This window comes from Malurus melanocephalus, unplaced genomic scaffold, assembly GCF_030028575.1.
Source record: "Malurus melanocephalus ecotype Western Australia unplaced genomic scaffold, MMel_1.1 scaffold_172, whole genome shotgun sequence".
NCBI classification, from domain to species: Eukaryota; Metazoa; Chordata; class Aves; order Passeriformes; family Maluridae; genus Malurus; species Malurus melanocephalus.
Window position 1 is genome coordinate 840,162 of NW_026623404.1, and position 21,997 is coordinate 862,158.

At 37.6% G+C, this 21,997-nt stretch overlaps 1 protein-coding gene across 1 annotated transcript in view; it reads right to left on the reverse strand.

Annotated features, from left to right (window-relative positions):
- Positions 1-21,997, reverse strand: part of GUCY1A2 (guanylate cyclase 1 soluble subunit alpha 2) — a 149,986-nt gene that overhangs the window by 23,065 nt on the left and 104,924 nt on the right. The gene's annotated exons all lie outside the window — the stretch shown is intronic.

Here is a 21,997-nt window from a genome sequence, read left to right on the forward strand (position 1 = left end):
AGTTTGTCAGACTGAGAGATATTGAAGTGGTGAAAATGCTGAAGGACTGAGGCAGCAATGATTTTTAAAGTGATTGTATCCTCCTAAAATTAAGGAGGAATAAATCCCCAGCAAATTAAAAAAGTGACTATTCTAGCAATCATCCCCTATAACTGTCTGAGATGGCAATTGCATAGAACTGTAGAGCTCAGAGTCACCATCCAAGTTTCTTTCAGAGTGAATAATCACAGATTTATTTTGCAAGCATTTTAGCTACCAATTGTGTTTGCCAAGAAAATAATTTTTACAGATAGGGAAATCTTTTTCTCTTGCAAACTTTATAACAGTAAAAAATTGAAAAGAAGATATTTATAACTTCTGAGGATACTCTTGCTCATAGCAATTGGACTGCTGAAAAGTATAAGATGAAGGAAATAAACAGCAGCTGCTAAGAGGGTCTGATGGGGTATGAATGAGTGACTTACCTAACACCAAACTCAGTATGGTTCTTTGACTTATTTAATTCACAGTTATTGCACTGTGCTTTTGTCTGTCAGTTCCTATTTTTTTATAACAAAATACATATGGATTCAAACAATTTATCACAAATTAAAAAATCATTGTTACCCTTTTTATGTAAAGAAAATGCCAGCATTTAATACCATTGGGGTCCACAAAGTTCTAAKAACATGTGTGACCCCACATTATTTCACTGACTCTGGTTCTTCCCACGTGCCCAAGACTTTTATCACACAGCTAAGCACTCTTTTAATCTGTTCCTCTCTTTTATGTCACAAACAATAGGTTTTGAATTATATCTGCTGTTTGGTAAGCTCATGCATAACCCAACAACATGTTCTGTGTTCAATGTGATACTACTTAATAGAACACAAATCCAAACAAAGCAAACAACCTAGTCTGTAATGAACAGCATTGTTGTGAAGATTGAGGGTTTTAGCCTGCTTGTGAGAATGTTGATTTTTTTTTTCCCCTAAATCTGTGAATCAAATGATTTAATTGAMCTTTTAAACTTTTACTATGGTTTTGAAGGCAGGTACTGAAATCCTTCAAATACTCTGTTCCACAGGGSTGGGAAGCATCCACAAACTTGGTTTGCCTGCTAAGATTGATGCAAATACATCACACATATTATTTTGGTCATATTTTGGGGCAATAAGATTTCTTGGTTTTGCTACAACATTTAAACTCCACTGCTCATTACCAGTAAAAAAAAAAAAAGTGCTCCTGCAGTCACAAAGTGAGCAAAGAGCCCTTCTCCATAGAGGTGAGSTCAGTACCTGCCCTCGGTGAAAGACTATGCTCACATAAGTACACTGTCAGCATTCAATAAATAATTAACAACCTATTTACAATGTCTTGTTCTCGTGAGATGGGAGGTGAATGAGTCATTTTGCACACAATTTTAATGAAACCTATTTGTTCCACTGCTATTCTGTACATTTACTTCAAAACCACAAATTAATTGTGTGCTGTGATCTCTTCTAGGGTCCATTCAATGACATGAGAAGGCCAGATTGAAACTACGTATTAGCTTTGTTTTCCTCTGAAAAAATAGGGATAAGAGTATACATCAGAGTGGAAGGAAAATACGATAGCAGAAAATGTCTCAAGAAAATAAAAGTTGCTTTTGCAATATATGCAGTGAAAGCTGAAGTTGTTGTTGGTTGTTTTTTTTTTTTTTTTTTTTTTTTTTTTTTTTTTTTTTTTTTTCCTTTTATGTGGTCACATAGTTTTTTTTTTTGTCACTCAGTGCTTCAGGGACAAAAGTNTGAAGTTGTTGTTGGTTGTTTTTTTTTTTTTTTTATTTTCATTCTTTCGTTTTCATTGCCTCCTTTTATGTGGTCACATAGTTTTTTTTTTTGTCACTCAGTGCTTCAGGGACAAAAGTGAGGGTTCTTTTGTACTCTCGTAAGAGCTTTTTAAAAAACACATGCTCCTACAATAAAAAAGGTAGATATATTCTCACAAACACTGGTTAAACTACATAGAGAGTGTCAAAACCTGAAGTTTTMATTGGATGGAAGAAAGTTGGTGCAGTCTTTCTCATTAAACCATAGAGATAAATTACACCAAGAATGGCTTACAATAAAGCTCCACTCTTGCTTTATTATACAGCTCTCTACAAGAAAAGAGCCTGCAAAAACAGATGCCATTACCATGAAGCATTCCTTCTTATACCATGAATAACAATTTCATTGGTTGTATAGTACTTTTCAGTGAAATATGTTTACTTACAAATGTCTTTTCAAGATTTTACTTCATTTGAAGATACGCTGTTCTGTTTGTTTTTTTTGTTTTTTTTTGTCACTGAGTTGAAAAGTGTTGTGTTAACAGCTTAAACCTCTGTTTTACAAAGGAAGAAAATGGGTGATCAAGTTATTAATAAGAAGGTACTTATTGGGGCACATCAACATTTCACATTACCTTTGCAGGAAAAGAAAATCTGCCTAGACCACTTAACTTAGAAAAATAATAAGAAGAACAGTTATACATGTATAGTTATCTTTCCCAAGCTATATTGTATATATATCCTTCATCATTGCTTTCCCAGAACAGTCACTATTAAACATGAATAARAGCATATAGAGTGAAACTAGGTGACAACACCAGGATGCATTATTTATCTACTTTGTTTGYTCCTTCTAATATATGTGTAGTATAAATAATACATTTATTATCTGTCTTAAATGGAGTATTTTTGATAAAATGCATGCTCCTCAACAGTACCAGCTCCTCCTTTGCATGTCCTTAAYTATTTGGCTAAAGATAGAGGGGCAGTATGTAATTGAATCCGAAAGCTCAGGGGCATTATGCACACAAACAGAAGGACAGATCCTTGGAAACCACCACAAAGAGGAGACAGCCATGAAAAAACAACCAGTAAGTACCAGTCCTCCAACAGTTAAGGAAGAATGAAGAGACCGACAGAATCCAAAGACATTTCTGAAGCACAATACTGGAAGGCACAATGGCAAAAGAAACATGAACAGGTGGGAAAAATAGCAAGAGACCTGTGAGAGATCTTTTAGATAAAGAGGGACAACTTGAACTGAGTCCAATGGAAAGATCMAGAGTGGAAAATGAGAAAAAAAGATTAACAAATCTGATCTTTGCAAGAGCTGTGGTAATAGTGAAGTGGAGAAAAGCTGATGAGTCAGAGGTGTAAAAGAAATGCAGCCTGCACTGATCAATGTAGTACGAGAAGAAAGACATAGCAATGTGGAAAGCAAAAGAAGCTTCCAAAATCTGGATAGAAAATGTAGCAGTATTTGGGTATTTCTTACAGGATACGGCACACAGAGCAGAAATGGCTGATACCTGAGTAACAGGAACGACAGTGATTTTGTTTAATAGTGACAAAGAGGGTTCAAAAGGAAAGATGAAGAGCACAGGTCATMATCTAATGGGGAAATGTGCCAAAAGTGATGTCAATGAGAATGGATAACCCAGACTGGACTGCAGGAGGAAAGTCAGAAACAAACAGGAACAAGGATGAACAACATAAAAATATTTGTTCTTTTTCTGAATCAAACATTCTGTCATTCTGTTACTGAATTTTCTGATGTCCTGAATCTTAGAAAAATTGTGTGTGACTTCCTTATACCTCCTCATTGCCAAAGCATGATTTTCTTTTTTTTATATCTAGAAGAGCTGGTAGTTTTGCTTTATCTAGTTTTGTTTTCTTTTTATCTGCTGTGCATTTCAATTACTTCCAATAGCCTGAACACCTTCTAAGGCACCACACTGAAAATTGCACTCTTCCATCAAATTAAAGCTATTCCAAATGAGATGAGAGTAAATGCAACACAGAAAACTCAAAATCCATCTACACTGACTTAATGGTGAACTGGCAACAATATTTTAATAACAAGAAAGGAATGCAGTGGTCTAACTGARGTAAATTTCATCATTGCTAACTTATTTCTTAATAGGTTTTTCTGTTAATCAGTAGTCTCACAACAACAAAAAAAAATCCAGTGATTTTCTTTATGGTCAAAGCTCTTGAGCTTTTTCTCTTTTGAAACCCTGCTGTTGAAAAACATATTCTCCTTTCTTTGTTTCTCCACATAATTTTCAAGGCAAWAATTAGAATGGAAGTCAAAGGACAGTCTGAGAAGTAGCACTTGTCTACTCAAGAATATTTTATAAAACCTTAAATCTACCATTTTTTGACTAATATATGTCTGCATATTCATAACTAACAGAACATATTAGCCTTATTTCCCTTCAGTAAAAGACTGAAACATTGCATAAATACTTAAACATAATTCCTTTATTAATTAGATCACAGAAAAATGGTTCAAGCTATAATGATTCCTGAAAGGAAAATTAACTGGGTTTTGCATTTTCCTCAAGCTTCTTATGTACATGGTGCTGTTTAAAACTATTTGCAGTCTTTGTTATGGACTTAAAAATCTATTTCAACAGGCATGGCTCATGCTTCATTCAGAAGAAAAGAGACTGAAGAAAGAGAAGAAGAAAATAGAAAAGAAGAAAATAGGCAACAGCATGAAGAATTGCATAAGGGTGTGACTGTGAAGAATGATTTCTGAGTTGAAAAGAAAATGCTGTTATGGACAGTACTGAAAGGCAGAGTAGGAAGAAGTATCTGTGGGTACCTTTCTTTCTATAGAAAATAAAGAGAGATTGATAACAAAACATGCAAGCAGACTCTCTGCCAATAAAGAGAGATTGATAACAAAACATGCAAGCAGACTTTCCAATTCAAACCAAAGGCAGCCATGTAACCTGTCTTCTGATAAGCACAGGGCAAAAATACATGGTCATTTCCAAAAGTCTCTCTCTGCAACCAGCAATTTTTAGTTCAGGGATTTCCTGAGCCAAAAGAAATTATTTTTGTAAAGAAAAGATCTTTTGATGTTCACAGTTCCTCCTGAAATATGAACTAYGATCACATTTCAGCACACAGTCTTTCTTCCCACCACACACACACGGAGAAAATGACCTTAATAAGCAGTTCTCACACTCTGAAAAACACACTCTCATGCTAGAAAGAGAAGTCTTAGATTGCCTCACAGGTTAACTGCATCCAGAAGGACACAAAATCCATTTTCACAGAACTGTCTGCCTTAGACACAGATGAAGGAGAGAGGAGAGGCTGGGAAGTAGGTGATACAATTTGGAAAGCAATCTCRACCAGCAGTGATCCCCCGTTCAGCCATCCTGGAGCGTTTCAAGCCTCAATAATGTGACTGACAGACAGCTGCTCAAGACTTTGTGCTGAGCTGGTAGCAGAGCTCAGGGCTGGTACAAGGCAGTAGCTGTATGAAAATAGTTCCAGGGACACCAGTGTCCCAAGCCAGAAAAGCATTTGAATACATCAAGGAAGCATTCTGCTGGATCGTACTTTTGAGATCAGCTTCAATAATRTACATTGGTACCTGCACAGTGATATTTCTTAGACAAAAACAGTCTATTTCTTAGACTTTTTGCCCTAACACACTGAGTGACGGTCTGTGTTTCAGTACAGACCTTCTCCCTTCCATCCTTGCAATGTTCTTCAGGAAGGACAAAGTCACCTCTCACAGTGTGTCTTAGCTGTTAGTCCATGACACACAGCCGGATCCTTTCAAACAGAATCTGCCAAATTCTGTAAGATCTTTTCTGTTCTAATATTTTCTAGCAGTTTCTACAACAGTGCTATCTCTAAATCTCAACATATGCCTTACATAGGGACATTTACTTGTAAAATGTCTTCATGTAAAATTGACTCTACAGAGCTCAGAGGTCGAAAATCAGGGCCTTACACTGGTGAGTCAATGTGCCTTTCCACTCCTTCCAAGGATTGCAAGTTGATAGGACTGACAGCTATGTCCTGACATATGCTTTAGTGTGTGGGTTATCTGTATTCTTAGATAGATTTATAAATATCACAGTGCCTTTCTGGAAAGGGACATATGACAGTACAGCTCACTACAGAATTGTTGCCAAGGAACAGACCTGCTCAGAGGAAAATTTAGATCACTTGAATTTCACAAGGTGTTCTATAGAACTAAGCTACAGCATATATTTTCCCCCTATTTGAACAACATTTGGAGAAATAAATACTTAATTTTATTTCTAATCAGAATTTCCTAGATTTTTTACTCACAGAATTATTCAACCCATCTGAATACACAGTGAAATGATAAGAAAAATAATATACAAAATACACAGCAAATTATACAAGGACAACGAAAAATGCAGTAATAAACTAACAAAGATTAAATGCCTTGGGATCAASAAATCCATTTTAAATAGTTATTGCATAAAGCAATCATGTGGTTTGCGCAAAAAGAGACGCAATTCAATTATAACCAATCTGATGCACACTACATATTGTACATCCCTGGGCTACAGTCCTGGCATACAGTCATTTCTACTGAATGAGGACAAAGTACCTATGAAGCTTTACACAAAGAAGCCCCAGACTTGAAGGATGAAATAATTCTTCTCTTTTCTTCTAAGTTCTTCCACTAGGATATAGGCTAGCCCTGCTTTGAATAGTGGTGGGATTAGTTAACATCCAGAGGTTCCCAGCAGCCTCCTTTRTTTCATGATTCTGTATTTCATAACCTATGTTTAAAAACTATACAACTTTGAGTCTTCATCAGCAGTATGAGGTAGAATTAGATGAAGTAAAACAAAAAACACTGAGACTAGTTTGGGGGGCTCATTAGCTCTAGCATCAAAGGAAAGTTTACACTGGGGCAAGGTTTTTTTGAGGCAAATTCTGTCCTGAGGCATCATGTGAATTCACTATGGCACTGCTCATTGTCTAGGTTAGAAGGGGATTTGGGTCATCTAGGAAAGGAAACATCTGACCTGAAAATRTTTACTGGAAGGAGTTGTGGGTGGAGGTAGGTGATAAATTGTGCAAATGAGAATTTTCAGAGTTGCTAAACAGAAAAATAAAACCTATATCCTTCCCCAAAGATTCCAAAGAAGAAACATTAAAGTTAATGTGCTTCTTCATAAGCTGSTTCTCACTCACCAATAAAACATTGCATTTCATTGCTGATGGAGCATTTAATCAAAAACACCTTTTATTGTTTTCTTTAAATAGTAATTTCCACAGTAGGAATTTAATCACTATGTGAACCTGWGTGTTCAGGCACTTAAAAAAGAGCTAATCACTCACACAAGCCCACACAGCAGTGGAGGATTTTTCCCAGCCTCCTCTCCACTGACACCCAAAAAAGAAAAAAAATCCATCAGAAAGTTCTCTTTGATCCCTAGTGTAGGAGGACATCTTTGTCTCACAGTGCCATCATATGACATATACTGAATGGATTGGGTGATACTTTAACAAGGATAAATGACACATGTTCAAAATATTTAAGGGAACAAAAAAACTGTACAAAAAAAAAAAAAAAAAAAGAGTCTGACCTAAGCATTTTAACCTTAAGAAACAACCTTTGATACTTTTGCTCATTTAGTCCTTTAAGGTAAACTTCACTTAATTTCAGCCACCTAGAATTTAGGCAGCTCATTTAAGTTAGATTTCCCGACTGCTGCTAAACACACAAGGTACATAACCTCAGGGTTGCAATTCTTCACATTCCAAAACTGGCACATAGGGGAGGCTGAATCAATCATTCCTCAGGCTAACTTTCCTGTTGGAACAGAGAGGGACATTTCATGGTAAGTTTAGCCTGGACACCTCATGAATAGATAGTTAAAGAAAGGTGAGATGAATCCAGCTGTCAGCCTGGCAAAGTTGACAGACTTCCACCTTCCCTTAAAATAAGCYACAGTCTTCTGCATAAATCATCCAAAATACTGGTGTTGATGGATAGGACCCCATCGGAAGATCATTCTATTTGTAGAACTGCAGGAATTTCTTCAGATGTTTTAATATAATGGCCTTCCAATCTAGCCTGCAATCTTTGAAACTGTAAAATGAAATGATCTTTCAAGGCAGAGTCACACTTCATCTTTTGAACATAGTATATGTTCATATGCATAGACAAAAGCCAGATTGATCTGCTTTGGGAAGAGTTTGGAATCAATTAACAAGGATCTGCTGCATAGCAGTTTTTAAAGAGAACCTCTGATCTATAACAATCTTAGAGTTTTACTACTAGAAGCAGCCTTATCTGGCCTCTGTACAACAAAYGTGTATCAGACTCTTCCCAAAGGCTTCTACACTGTTAATGAAACCCAGCTGTTCAATTAAACACCTACCACTGCAAGGTATTTTAATACTTCTTGCACAAAGAGGAAATACATTTTAAATGTGTAGTTTCTACTAGATCTCAAAACTTCTTGCAATCAGCACCAAGGCACACATAAAGAAGATAAAAATTATTAAATTCCCTGCTCTATATGGACACTGTAGACATGACCAAAAAAATCATGGGTCGAGTTTTGAAAATATACCTGTTCTTAAGTTGGGAAAAGGGGAGAGACTATTTACTTCAGCACTTCTCAATCTAACAATATAGCTAATTAAATTGTTCCAGAAATGATTGGACATAGCACTTAGTGTCACAGTCTAGTTGACAAAGTGGTGATCAGTCAAAGGTTGTTTGGACACAACAGCCCAAGAGGTCTTTTCCAACAGAAATGATTCTGTGTGATTCTGTGACTCCGTGACATGGACAAATACTAGAAACAAGTCAAACAAGTCCTCTTTTGAAACTGAGTAAATCAAGGAATGACCATAGAAAATATAAAAAGCTAATAAAACCGCAAGTTATGCATAAAAAATGTTTAGAATTACAGGCTGTAATAGCTAAAAAAATGAAGAAACTTAAGGCACTGCTTTCCTCATAGAGTAAATGTTCAACATGAAACTCTTTCTCATGCTCAAATAAAGGATAAATTAGCTTGGAAAGTAAAGAAAGTTTCCATATGATAGCTAGGACATCCAGATACTTTATATCTTATTTATTCCAATGTTTGAACAGCTCACGGGTTAGATAATCCCTAAACACCTCACTCTAAAACGAGTATGCTRCTGTGCCCCTTTGCTTGGTCATCAGTTTGTTTTTAGGAACTGCAACTTCCATGGACTGAACCCAAGACMATGTAAGATGACAACAATGATTTTTTGCAGATTTTACCCAACCCTTACGCCTGGGGCAAGTCTCCACAGCTGGCAGTGGCGATTGCATACACAAGGAAATGAGGCTCTGTGACTGCATGGATCCTATAAACAAGAGACTAAAAGATTTCACCTTGCTGTAATTGGGAAGGGGGCTGTTAATACTCCTTACTGGCCTCTGTAATTCACYATCACAAAGCTGCAAACCTTCACAGGGAACATGAATTTCCTCCTCAGTGAGTTCAAAACCCACATTCACATAAAATGATTTTTCTGAAGTCTTTCAGACAGGCAAATCAACACAATTGAGAATAACTACTTCACACAACAAAAGGAATTAGCACAAAGAGAAAGGCAGCTGGTTTGCACTGAAMTGAGGATTTTTTAGCAAATTATCTAAGCATTTAGTGAGTCTCCCGATTCCTGTATAGACAGCACTTCAGCAAGTCAATCAAACTTTCTTGACACCACAAAACAAATCATAACAAAAGCTGGGATCAGAACTCAGAGAGTATTCTGTACAGCTCTGTTGCYTTCACTGAAAATCTAGGTTAAAAAAAAATAAATAAAATGGGTAATGGATTAAAAATCACTCTAACTCGTTTAAAATGTAGCATTTTCTATTCCTAGATTTATGCTGTAAATCTACAAGCAATATCTGATTGTTATTGAACATCAAATGTACCCTGAATAGAAATGAGATACTATTTCACTGTTTGTTTCAATTGCTTCAGATAAAATTGTTAACTGCACTACGGTTTTAAGAAGATGATTYAGGATAAACTGGAATGTTCTGGCATTTTCATGACTGGAAAGATTCTGATCTTATTTWAAAAAAACTAGCAGATGAAGGCCTGATGATGTCAAATATGACAAAATGCAGAGACGAATTGCTCTCTGATGAAGGTGAATCASTTATGAGAAGGAAAGATTTCCGTGTTCAGTCTAATGACTTTCTTTCATTTCATTCAGTGATCTCTCCCTCTGTGTCTCACACTCATCCCTCTCTGAGAGACACGCTGACAAAGAACAAAGCATGGGAACACAAACAGTTGTTTTTGTAAAATCTGTAAAAAATAACAATCCTAATACATATAATAATTTATTTTATGTAAGTTGCGCATTTTGCAATTGCAAAAATTCAAACATGTCAACTTGCTTAGACAAGATCATCTCTGCCCATCTTCACCTGCTTTTATCAACTTATTTATATTTCTAYAATCCACAAAGGTATAGAAAAAAATTAAAGTGTACTTAGGCTATTACTTGTGTGACTAAGATAAAAAAAAGAAAGCCAGAGACTTTAAATCTCAATTAGTATTGAATGTTGTTTTGAAAATTAAACATTAATCTAGTTTGGGAGGCAGTAGAAGATGATAGTATGGCATTTCTATAACTTCTTTGTTTGTCACTGTTGCCCAGCTGACCTTGAATGACACCAACTGGGTGCATTGGGCTGCTGAGGGGGACAGATGCCCAGCATCTCGATTCTGCTCATCCAGCATTCTTACTGCTTGCTTCTTTCTTGCTGTTGCTCCTGTCTGATTATGCTTTATTTGAAACTTTTCCAGTCAAATTCTTCAACCAAGAAGTGGGTGAAGAACCTTTCTTGGTGCAAACTTTGCTGAGAAAGTCCTTTAGTTCTTGGTCCTATTCTTGACTTATTTCTGTCCCAAATGCATGCATGATGTGTTTTCATTGAAAAAAATCCCTTTATTTTCTGGTGCTTTGTTCTTTACCAGTGTGTCCCTGAGAGGAAGATGAGTGTGCAAATTAAATCATGATAATCCAATAATTTTATTTGTATTTAACTTGAGTTGAAATTTGTGAATAAATGAAATAAAGCAGATGAAATCTCACTCATATTTGTGTGAAATAAAATTCAACATAACTTATTTTCATTTACTGTGTTTTTTTAATGATCTGCAATAAGCAACACACAATGGAAGTCATGCAAACTGAATGCATCTAGAAATATACTCTGAACTAAAAATACACAATACACGAGAGAAAACTGGAAAATTCTGAGTGAAGACCAAAATGAACCCAAGCTAGCACACAATCTGGTCACATGAAAAAAGCAATCTGGGGCTATGAACATCATCTGACACCTACAGTTCCTTCCTACAGWATTCTAGTCAACCTCACCAAACCTATTAAGTTAAAACCTAGGTACTGGCAACAGGTGTGATTTCTGAAAAGGTCAAGAAYCTCTTCAGAAAGGATTTGGTTGGGGGAAGTTAAAGATCTGGAAATATCACAGCTTGACTAATTATTACTCAAGAGGGGAAGCGTGATAATCATCTATAAGTGTGTTCAAGATGTTAATATCAAAGAGGGACATATGGCATATGGGCACAGAACTAGAAATAAAACAATTTAAATGAAGACAAAGGGGTATATCCAGCTTACCTAGGTGTATATGGGCTGTACTATAATGACAGTGACAGGTTGCTGAGGTAAGTGTGCTGTTACATCATTTATTTATGTCACTAATGAAACATCTTAAGGATGACAGGAAGATGGACAGGATGTATTAACATATGTGTGTGTTTTTTAACTCGAACATACTGCATTGAAGGACAAGTAATTAAAAAGAGGTGTTGCATTTGAGGATTTCAAATGACTGCTGCAAAGTCTGTTTTCCTGTCATCCTTAAGAACAGATGGGGTGGGAGAAATATTTTTTTAACATCCTGAAACCACTTAAAAGAAACAGAATTTTGAATTTCAGTTCTAAATTAAGTGTAATTTGGTTCACATTGTCCTTAGAATTTCACTAAAACTAAAAATATCAAGAGTAGGGCAACTATGTTGAATCAATTTTACTAACATTATAAACTCAGATTTTAAACTTTTTTTTAAATAATCACATGATGGTCTATGACAACAACATACTTTGCAGTACCAAGCACACACCATGAACAGCAAAACTGTGTAACCTTGACAGAAAACATAGTTTTTTAGACAGTCATCCTTCTGTGATGGACTGTCAGTTGTGTCAATACACTGCAGTCATACCTAGTCATGTTATTTTGGCATTGGTCTGTTCCTCATCACAGATGATCACAGCTAAGTTTCAAGTGGATAACAACCAAAACAAACCCTTTYGCAGGAAATACTCTGGCAGTTTTACATTCAGCCTCCACAAGCATGASAGAAAGAACCACCCCACTAAAGGGCAGCAACCTCCGAACACACCATGGCTACATTCTACGTAGTTTTGAAGCATATGCCCCAACTGTCCCTATTTACTCCACATTGCTTYACTTTAAAAAATGGCTTGGTCTGCATGAACTAGAACCCTGTATGAGGAAATTAAAGCAGTAGCTCTTCTCAAGATGCACACCAAAGTCAAGAAAAACTCTTTTGGGAATATCAGGATGTCAAATCGGCATTTGATCTTTCAGACCTGTGGAGGCATTTAGCATGAGGAACAAAATCAGTCCAAGTAAAAATCTCAAAAYACATTAAGTTTAGAGGCAAAGGCCTCAGCACGAACTCCATCAATCCACCAATCCTTTTCTGTTGCACCAATCTTGATAAGCTGGCACACTTATTGGGTCATGAGTGACTGGGGCAACAGAGAAAAACTAACAACACTATATAGGCCTTTCAAACCCATGATCATGAATTTGAAAATTTACTTGCTAAAATTGTAATCAGTGACTGACATTCTATAACAATAAATACATTACTAATTTAAAAAAGTTATAGCTCTATTAGAAATGTTCAGTACTGAGATGTAAAATGAAAACAAAGCCTTCTTTAATTAGAGTGGTAAGGCTCATAAAATTAAGAGATACACTTACATAAAAATGCTGTAGATGATCCTTGAATGAAATTAGTCAAAACATATTTAAGATTCCTCATTGCGAAAGTGTCTTAATCCCAAAAGCTTCCCACATTAAGGGTTTGGCTTCATACACTTCAAAGCTGTAGCATGTAAAATTCCAATTACTTCATAAAAGGTAGGCAGTGTGTGTACTAAAGATACTTGGAACAAAAGACTGCATTATGGTGTGTCTCAAAGCTCATTACAAAGCAGCTACTACAGTGGACTGTGTCTGATAAATCACCACAATTTTTCTTCATTTAATGTTACTTAGAAATTGATCTTGGTTTGTAAGCAAATTCAGAGAATCCTAATTTATTTCTAGTAATCCCCATGGGGAAGATGAATAACGTTCAGACTGCATGTTCCACAGACACCATTCCCTATTGTAGAATTGTGGGAAGAGTAATGAAAATTGTTTTCCTTTTCTCTGGAATAAATTAATTATTATGTTTTCTTCAAATCAGCAACCATCCAGATTCAGCAGCTGAACTTAATATGCAAATTTGAGCAAAGAGAAGCAGATCTCCTTTAAGGCGTACATTTCATTAGTGCGTGTCTAAATCATAGAACAGTGTATCAGGCATGCACATTTTTTGTACAAATTATGCCTCTATGTGAAGGACCTGCTAACAAAGAAGTTCACTTTCACATTAATCATGAAGAAATGTTGCCAAGCAAACACAAGTTCTTTGTATCTCTAATTTCGGCCACACTAAGAAAGGCTATTTTTAAATTTGAAATACCTTTAAAGCTCTTACCTGCACTGTACATTTCAGTGAGGCACACAGACTCCAAGCTGTGTTAAGATSAGCTTGCTCAGGTCTGACCCAATATAGCCACAGAAGCACAGCACTGCTGATGGGTCAGCCCAAGGAGCCACCAGGAGGACTGTCCTGACTCAAACCATGGCAGTGGTCAACACCCACAAAACATTGTCAGAACATGACAGATGAAGAGTAAGAGCTTTCCAGGCTTCCTTGGTTCCAACCAGKTCTGACTCTTGAGTCTTCTGAGGTAAAAATACATCACTTTTGCTGAGTTCCATGTTCTRTGATGCCCCCACTATTGTTACGGCTGCTCAAGTTAACTGGCACAAACCTGAAAAGGTAACTCTGATCTCTGCTGCTCGCTCCCTTAGCTCCTGCTTTCTTTGCAGCAGATTTTTCAAAGCTGTGCAGCGAACAAATTCCTCAAACATTCACAACACTGAAGAAAGGCTTTGTCACAACCCTCAGGCATTAATCAATGGCAGCTTACTMGACTGCAGCTCCTCTCTCCTGGGTCTGCCATCCTGGCTGTAAGTACAAGGCAATGAWAAAACTGRCCTCTAACTCCACAGTAAGAGTCCYTTTTACCTTCTACATATCCTCAATTTTATTTCAATGTAGTTATTCATTACACAATTAGCATACAATGAAACTTTAAATACTTTGCATAGGAATGGAATCAGTTCTGTTCAGCCTGGAGACATCTGGAAAAAAATGATTTCTAAAAGAATTTCAAAAATAATTTCAAAAAGATGATTTCTTCCCCAAAAATGATTTCTAAAAGAAAAAGTTTTGAAAATGTGCCATTTCTGTGGAGGTCACAAGTGGTGCCTCTGACGTCACCTTCAATTTAAAACAGAAGGTAGCATCACAGCACATGATTTAGCTCACTGCTTTTCCACCCAGTTAGCCCTGTGCTGACACCCACAGCTGACAGCACACTGAGGCAGATCTGGATTGCACACAGAGCAGCATTCGAACCATGTCAATGACTCAGAAGGTGCCTGGCAAAGGATTTGGGTCAAAGGCAGTGCAGGACAGCAGAGGGCAATGCAAGCTGGTGAGTGGACAGTGTGCTGTGGGATGCTTAGGGTGCTTGGGTTTGATGCAAACAGCAATGGAAAGGGAAGGAAAACTGTGGCAGCTGTGTGTGACACAAGATAAAGCACAGGCCTGCTTCCAGGCATTCATGGGAAGGACAGTGCTTGTTTAAGCCATGGTGATTTGAAATGCTGTAGCTTCCAAATCCTAAAGGCATAACCAATATGCCTGAGCATAACCATATGGAGTAAAAGAGAATCTCACTTATAGCAAAATTCAAGACAAATTGCGTGGAGCAAGGGGACCACTGAAAGTTATGTTTTGGTATGCTAAGCCCATAGTGAAACATGGCAGCAACAGAAGAAGATGCATATCTGTTTTTCATGCACCAGTAAGAATTTCCAATGTATCACAGTATCCATGGGAAAACTGTAATTCCTGTAACAGTACTGGGTTAGAAAGGAATCAACTGCTGTTACTCCAAATTAATGAGAGAATACAAGTCACTGTCATTTTGGAAGCTTGTCCAACTAAATTGTCAACATGCTCAGGAAGTAGTTTCATCTGCAYTATTCATAACATTGTCATTTCAGTCTAAGAAACATCAGGAGATGGACTTAGAAGTGTTTGCAGAGTAAATTCAAAGGAAAGCTCTACACAGAATGCAACTCCCCTGTCCCCCATATGCACACATGCATAGACCCACACCCTACCAGTAAGCCACAATGCCAGTTAAAGATTTGCTCTTTGCTGATGTTCTTGGAAATGAAGCAAAAAAAAAAAAAAACAAGAAACTGGCATCACAGACCTCCCAGAAATTTCCACAAAATTCACTACTTTCTACAGCCTGTAAACCTGCTACTCAGTTCTTCTGCAAGCAGATTCAGAGGTGCTTTTCCTATTGGCTTTTTGCTCCTTTTCCATTTTTGTGGAGAAGAGAGGGAATATAAAGAGAAGAACTTTCAGGAAGCCATCAGAATTCCATATTGCTTTCCAGTCTTCAGAAGACCAAACTAAAAGCAGTTATCTGGTGCCATTTGGTCAYAGCTCCAAACAACGGCACTTTAAATTTCACTTTTGGGGCTTTAGATGCCCATGAAACATAGACAAGGTCACAAAACATGGATTTATTTCTCATTTCCCAATTGCTTGAAAAAACTTTTTTATTCTTCRAGCAAAACACTGTTTAAAGCTTAGACTTCATTTTGATATTAGTGTCACGCAGGCTGTGCAATGACGATTCTTGCTGTTAGAGTTAGTAAGAAAAACATTCTGGTTTGTACACATTGCATTTTTTAAAACATCTTTTCTGAGAAACAAAACTGAAATGACAAAACAATGACAGGCTCAAGAACAGCCATTACCCTATTTTGGGCTTAATGGTACTCCTTCATATGSAGTTGGGACATTCACCTTTTTCTAGTGTAAGCCATGGAGGCTAAGCTCAGTTTTCCTCACTCCCTTTAAACACTGGCTGCTCTTAATAACTTTCTGTCTTACCAGAAATTCTATCCTAATCTATTAAAATACCTTARAAACTAATGCATTTCACATTAAGGCTTGGCTTAACATGAGCAAAGCATTTCACCAAAAACAAAGAAAAAGAAGAAACCTCAGGTGGCTCTGCTTACAGAACTTTCAACACCAGCAACAGGCATGACATACRCATAACTCACACTCCTCAGTGAAGGGAAATGGAGTCCTACGTTATCCCTTTCCAGGATGCAGTACTTAGCCTCACTGAAAACCAGACTGGAAACTCTCAACTGTCTTGTAGACTGCAGTTTTGTACAATGTGGCTCCCTAAGTTTGTCAAGGCATATATGGAGAGACAGTTCTACTATGAGAACAGCCTTTCTCCACTCTGCAAAAGAAACATTTGCAAACAATCACTTTGATTCTGAAGGGCTGTTCATTTCTTTCCAGTCACCAACCATCAGAGCTTAATGTGTTCACGAGGGAACAGATCCTAGCAAAATTAATCTCATCTCCTGTAAACAATAGCTTTCACGTGTGAACRAGAGAAGGCTTTATTATTTAGCTATTTGCCATTCATTCTCATGCCTCAAAAGCTTTCCTTCTGTCCTGAGAGCAAGAACATCACATAACTTAGGTAACCAACACACACAATGCAACAAATGGCAAACWTCAAGGAAGAGCTCATGAAAAACAAAAAGGCTAAAAATTCTTTGGCAAATGCTCAAAAATAATGAAAGCTCTAAGAACAAAAAAAGGATGTTATAGTGTTCTCAATATGTTTATGACTAAMCGTTTCATAASCTTCCTATGAGTCTGTTGAGGAGGAAATGGGAGAATACAAACAAACCACAAGGACATGGTCCAGTGGTGGACTTGGCAGAGTTGGGYTAATGGCTGGACTTGATGATCTTAAAGGTCTTTCCCAGCCTAAAYGATTCCATAATTCTATGATTCTATTTGAAAAAAATCTGTAGGGTAGCCAGACAAATAGATACCATGATCTCAGCCACAGCAGACAGAACTTTTCTTGCTTTTGTTATCTAAGCTATCCCAGCCATTAAATATTTCATTCCTTCAGAAAAAGCAGTTGACATTTAGCTCAGAGATCTGTGACTAGGAACAGGCAATAAATTAGATAAGAATATAAGAACAACTGTASTGAATCAGACCAAAAGACCATCTAGTCCAGTATTGTGGCCTTGAAAGCAGACATAACAGAGAGCCCAGTATGCAACAGATGGCACCCTGGAGACAAATGGGGTTAAATGAAGGACTCAGTGAAGTCTGGGAAGATTTTCTTCTAGTTATGACAGAGAAAAGGTTCCAAGGAGTGCCAAACAGGATGTAATCGTGCTTTGTTCTCACTGAAGYTTAAGAAAAGGGAAACTGCGAATTTGAACATCAAATAAGTTCCTAAGAGACGTGAAGTTTTGTGATAAACACATACAGAAATAAAAAACTAAGTTTGAACTCCATGTCATCTTTAATTTTTACCTTTGAAAAAGTTATTACTCACAGGAGACTGATATTTTGGAATTAGAAAAAAATGAAACTGTCTTCATCCTGCAACACCTCATCCATGCTAAAATTAGCATGTATTGAAATGAAATTAGTGTTTCAGAGTTTATATAGGAAAAGGGTCACTAATTTTTRTGCTGTCTTGGTGAATATAAGCTAAGAATAACCACCCTGAGCAAATTCTAGAAAACAAATAGACTTGTAATATAGAGAAGAAACTGTTCAGTTTTTCTATATAAGAATTCCTTCCTCTATTTATAAACTGATGGTCAGAAATTACAGTTTCACCTCAGAAAATCCAAGTCTAAACAAAGGTAGCTAACAGCAAAAGATTTTCTACTCATGTAAAAGGACTTCAGTTCAGCTCCCAAACCTCTTACATGTACAAATGTATAAATAGCTAACCAGGTTTGAAATTTTCTATAAGCCCTGGACTGTATTTGATTAAATAAATAGGCATTTTGGACAAAAAGACATCTGAAAAAGGAACGTGTTCTTTACATTCAAGCAACCAGTGTGCTGTGAGATKATGATGTTTTGAAAACATTATAAGGAAGGTGCAGTAACCAAGTAGTGAAGATGTTCTACAGAACTAGGTCTGTAAACTGGGAGAAATAAAAGAACATACACAGATGCAAACTGAAATCACAAATAAAGAAAAGATCAAAATCCTATAACCAGGGACTATTAATACAACTTTTTGAGTATACTATCTACTTTAAAGTTTGGAGTGTGTAGTGTTTTTCATTTGCTTCTTGAAATACTCCATGATTTTCAGACCACAGAACTCATTTTTTTTCTGACAATTGTAACACCTTGAGATCACAGCATTTATTTTTAAAAACCCCACAGAAATGCTTATCAGAATAATTATCAGTGTCATTTCATATTATATGTTTGTTGCCGCTGTCATAGATCAGTCAATAAAAAGAAAAGGCTTCTTCAACATAAGGTTTTGTAGCAGTCTGGTTTTTTTAAGTAAATCATATTGATGCTCCCAAAGGAAATGATAAGTCTAATTCTGCAAAGTGTTGTTTGTAGCTACAGAGTGGGCACAACTCTCCAGAAATGACAGTAGTAAAGCAGTAACAACAGCAGTTAGTCCCTTTCCCAAGGAACTGTATGGCAGTTAGAAAATCTCTCTATATTTAGGATTCTTTTTCTTCTGGTAGAGGTTTTTACTAWTTTTTTTCCATCCATTTTTTAAAATGCAGCACAAATGGACCTACTACARAGTAAGCTGTCATGGGAAGAAAAACAGGTACTCTACAGAGAGATGACAGAAAAGATAAATTTCTAGAAATTCACACGGGTATTTAATTATTCACTTTGCATTAAAATTATTGTAAGAGGTGTCACTACTTCCACAGAAAAGTGAAAATACATGCTGTAGTGAAGGATGTTATGTCTCCCAGATGAGCACCAAAATTAAACAATGTAAATATATCATTGCATTACCTGGGCAATAACTAAAAAAGAGTAACTAGAGAACTCAGCAGAGTTTGGGTCTGTGTGGCTGGGAAGCAGATTTGCTGGAAGGGATCTGGGGGTTCTGGTGGACAAGCTGGCAGGGTCAGCAGGGCACTGCTGCAGCAACAAAGGCACCCTGGATCCTGGGCTGCATCTGCAGGTGCATCGCTGGCATGGATGGAGACATCATCATCCCATCGTGCTCAGCCTTTGTCAGGCTGCACCAGAGCACAGTGCCCAGTGCTGGCCCCCACCCCACTGCTCAGGAAAGACACAGACAAACTGGAATATGCACAGGAGAGACATGAAGATGATCACAGGACTGGAGAAACTGCCCTGTGAGGGAAGCCTGAGTAAGTTAGGCCTTTTCTCCCCGCAGAAGAGACACTAAGGGAGGAAGCTCATCACAGTGTCCCAGTACTTAAAGGGCAGCCCCATCCAAACAAGACAGAGACTCACAAAGGACACAAGGAGACAACAAGGGGTGACAGGTATGATTTACACCAGGACAGGTTTCATCTCAACATAAAAAAGAAATTTTTTACCGTGAGAACCCTCAGTCACTGGAACAACCTCCCCAGGGATGTGGTGGAGTCCTCATGGCTAGAGGTGCTCAGGCTGTGGCTGGACAGGGTGCTCAACAATGTCACCTGGGCTCTCTCTCACACAAAGAGTTGGACTAGTTTATCTTCTGAGGTATTTTGCAACCTCAAAGGGTTGTTCTACGACTTCCTGACTTTTGACAGACATGGTTTTTATAATTTTAGATATTAAAATAATGGTGAAAGCTTTAACCAGTATGAGAATATTTAGCTACATGTCAAGGATTACCCTTCTCACTCTAGGAAAACTATGAAATTATCCAGGGATTTTTGCTTCATGGAATGGAGATTTTGCAACAGGGAAAAATAGGATCTTAGAAATACATCTCTTCCCATCCTTCTTCTCAGGGTTGATTCTTCTTCCTGGAATGAAGCTCCAAAACTAGACAACAATCAGATCTCCCTTCACCATAATGATCACTTCAACACCTCCAAGTTCTGCCYGGTGGAGAAATCCCCATATATCCTAATCCCGTTTATACCACTTTCCCCTTTCTTTTTATTGATGCAATCAAATAASTCACACGCTAGGACTGAACATCCTCAGATTGTCTGTCCCTTGTTTTCCCTTCGCCACTCAAGACTAATGTTTTTGCCTCTCCTCTCTTTTCAAAATATTAATGCAAAACCAAAATCCAGTATAAATACAGAGATTGGTTTGTTAAAGAAAAWCCTACAGATTGTTCAATATAAAGCCTCTGAAGATGATTATCTACATTGAATTACTTTTAGCCTAGTTTAGATTTAAGGGAGATATTTGAACAAAAAAGGCTGTTGCAAATTCCTCTGATGTATTGGCATTTTTTCAAAAATACTTTATGTCTCATATAAAAGGAAGCTGAAATACCACTAAACATTTAGTTTATGGATTTATTTATGACAGGAAATGCATTCTTCCTTAGGGAACTAAACTATTCTGAAACAGTTGAGCAATGTTGCTGAACTTGTCAGCTTCAAACAGAAGGCCAAGTAAAATCCTCCAGCATCCACCCCCCATCTGAACTGTTCATTCAAATATAGCACAGTGTAATGACTCACTGTTTAGCTCAGAATAATGACAACAGCTATGCCATGGTTTTTTAAMTGGTGCTTAAAACTGCAGACTCTGACTTTTCTTCTCTGACCYGTGCATGCTGTAGAGAATGGGGAGAGCCAAGTAGAGAACTGCCATTAACTATTGCACTTTCTTCTTAAACTTRCAGAGCAGATGCTGGCAGCTGCTTCTAAAAATGCCGTAACTGTGGAGTATTGAGCCAGATCTGCACAAAGGCTAACAGTTCTATAGGGTTACCCGGGGGGTTGAGAAAGACACTGAACTCCATAAGGCAACCCAGGGGCAGCTCCTCTGGGACTCAATGAAAGGCTCTGCTTGCAGTCCAGGGTCAGAAAGAAAAGGATGACTGAGGTGTTCTTCCTTGCAATATGAAAGAGTTTTGCATCTTTCTTCCAGTGAGCATAATCCTCCCAGCAAAATTGTACTAAAGAGACAAGAGAACTGACAGGTCACRGAGAGGAGAACCGTACCCTTTAAATGTGTAACCAAAGTCATACAGTACAAAACAGTGCAGGCAGCTCAGCTTGGCTTTTTTGGCTTTTTGTATTTCCAGTTGCACCTCATCCAAAACTACTCATGCAGCAGCAGACAAGGGAGAGGGGAGGAGCAGATGGGAGGAGGCCCTTTCTGGAATATTTTTCTCCAGACTGCATTGGGATGAAAGAAGAAGGAGCTATGTCAGCAGTGTCACCCAGCCCACAGGCACCCAAGCTGTATTATCCAGGATGATGTATTACTTTTGCACACTGGAAGACCACTGCAGGTACAACACCACCTCTTCCTTCTACAGGAAGGTCAAACCACAGGACAAGGTACATTTGCCCTATTCACTGCCAAAACCTGCAATTTTGTGACTCCAGAGAAAGTAAACCATTTGGATTAGGTGACTAAACTGTTTGGACCCTTGGGAGAGACACACAAACTGGGAGTCAGTGATTTAATGGTGATTCCAAAACAAAAGTATTGCCCAGTTTAGAAAAGACAATGTACYCAACTGAGACTACAACAGTAGATAAATATCACTAGCACTGGACAGAATAGGCTCCCTTATTTTCCAGCAGTCAGACCACAAAGCAGGTGCTGACAGCTTGGTCACTGAAGGGACAGGCAGAAGCTGTATCAATGCAGCACAGGGCAGCAGCTGCCTGACAGCACCTCAGCAGCTGGAAACAGACACTGA